Below are 2,500 nucleotides of genomic sequence, written 5' to 3' on the forward strand. Positions count from 1 at the left end.
CACAACCTAATGACTTCATTTAAAAGGCAAACAAGCAATACATGTATCTGTATGTGTGTAATCATCATTGATTAAAAGGGCAATGGCATTAAGACCTCTCTCACTTTAACATATGAAACAATCATGAAGTACACTGTAAAAAACAGTGAGAAAAAACACACACACAATTCTGAGTCTGAAGCAAATAGGATCAAGCTGGCACAAATGCCAGGGAGCCAGGACCTTAACAAGCCTAATTTGCAGATTTGGCATAACAGCCACGGGCAACAACACCGACACTAATAATGTAAGTGTCTGGGGAATACTTGGTATGAGTGAGACTTTCACTCGACCATACAAGACTGAGTGATACCATTTGGCTGAGAGGCTAATTAATTCCACACTCGATATTCTGAGTGTAGGCTAATGTTTTGGAGCAAATTCAATAGATAAAAAAAAGAAAAACGAAGTCAGTAGGAAGGAAAAACTGCTGTGGGCATTTCTCCAACCTGTCTTTGATTGATTCATTAAGGTGATCCATTTCACTAAACATCAGCTATATTGCTCGGTAAACAGCAAAATAATAAACAGATCGGCCCAGAACGCAGAAGCTAAATCAAGGGTGAAAAAGGCAACATAAACATTGCAAACGACAAACCTGGTGGGCTGACTTAACCGAAGGTGCTCTGGAAATGACTGAGTGTCCCGCTTTATGTCCCGCCACACGACTGCAGATAGGACGACTTGAGTTATGCCTCGAACAAGTACAGTATACCGGCAAAGCAGCAGCAGCAGCAGCAGCAGTAGCAGCAGCAGACGCAGGTGATTGATTCAAGCGTATGCAGACTCAGCAGACGAGAAACGCCACCGTGAGCAAAGAGCCTCCTCACCTTTCTTCTTACAGTCATTTGCTGAGTATTCACTATCAGAATTAGCCACATCACGTATAAACTCCGGGACAGTGTTTTATGCTAATTTAAAAAAATGTGTATTGATCACAATTTATTAAATACTACTTTATTGTAATAATAAAACACATTTAATGCATTTATATGTGATCATGTGACCAGCAGAATGTCACTATCACTTTAATAATAATCACATGAAAAGATATAAATATATATGTATATATATAACCTGTATTAACCTCATAACTGAAGACATTCTTCTAAGTCAGTGTATAAATATCTTTGCTAATAGTATAATGCTTTAACATCCTACTAAGAAAAACAGCTCCCTGCCTCGAGCCTTACAGGAAGCCTATATCAGCACCATTCAGCCTGCTTCCAGGCTTTCTTTCCCTCCCAGCTTTGGACACTAAAATAATTTTTAAAAAAAACAGCAAAAAAGTTCACATCTTGTTGCTGAAACTCTTTAAAAACAGCCAGTCGGCCATAAATAACTCCTTTCCCCTGCCCCATCTTGTTGGTAGGGTCCGTCAAAGGTATCTGTCCTAAGGAGGTGTTCTAGAGGATTTTGGAAAATTCTACGGTTCCACAGCATGTTGTTGTATAACGAAAGGACTGGACGAGGAGGAAAGTGAGGAAGGGCCACCCTCTCATCCTTAAGAGGAGATCAAGACTGACACAGAGGTACAGGTTCAAGATAGAGAGAGAGAGAGAGAGAGATAGAGGTAGAGAGAGATATATAGAGGGAGAGAGAGAGAGAGAGAGGGTAGTTCAGGGGCACCCCTCCAGTATAGGCCTTGGCTGCAGTTGAAAGCACAGGCCTAATGCATCAGTGTGGCCAGCGCATGGTGATGCTTCCCCCACGAGCTGCCGCCTAGGGAACGCTCGACAAGAGCATCCATCAGATCAGAGCGCACACACACACACACACACACACACACACACACACACACACACACACACACACACACACACACACACACACACACAGATTCACACTCACACACACAGATTCACAGAGGCACAACGCTACCGAGCACAGAGGCACAACGCTACCGAGCACAGCTCTCCCAGCTAGAGTACAGAGAGACACTATACTACATACAGATGTTGACCCCAATAGCACTAAGGCTGTCCCAAAGAGCAATGGGTCCCCAACAATCATCATTGTCATTAGACTGTCACAGGCTTGAAACATGGCAGCCACTCCCTATCACTCATGTAATGCAGGCTGTGGACAGTTAGGAGCACCTCAACAATACCAAAGCAGAGCCATCTATTGCTATCTAGAAACCTTGCAGAATGGTCAAGAAACTTGATGATCCTTAGACTGAACCAAATAGACTAAAAAACATCAATTTCAAGTGTGTCACAGAAATGCAGTTGCTGTAACCTTCTGGAATGTTGTGTGTAGGGAAGTTTTTTAGGATTTAGAAGTCTGATTCGGCTGATGTTGCTGAATAAAAAAATGACGGTCTGTTGCATGACTGTGAGATCACACCTGATAAATGAACAGTTCGGTCTGTTGCATGACTGAAATCACACCAGATAAATGAACTGTTCGGTCTGTTGCATGACTGTGAGATCACACCAGATAAATGAACAGTTTGGTC

Source organism: Alosa pseudoharengus, unplaced genomic scaffold (assembly GCF_046254945.1).
Source record: "Alosa pseudoharengus isolate Yale_2024_CS ecotype anadromous, Long Island Sound unplaced genomic scaffold, YU_APseudo_1.1 YU_APseudo_1.1_scf_24, whole genome shotgun sequence".
NCBI classification, from domain to species: domain Eukaryota; kingdom Metazoa; phylum Chordata; class Actinopteri; order Clupeiformes; family Clupeidae; genus Alosa; species Alosa pseudoharengus.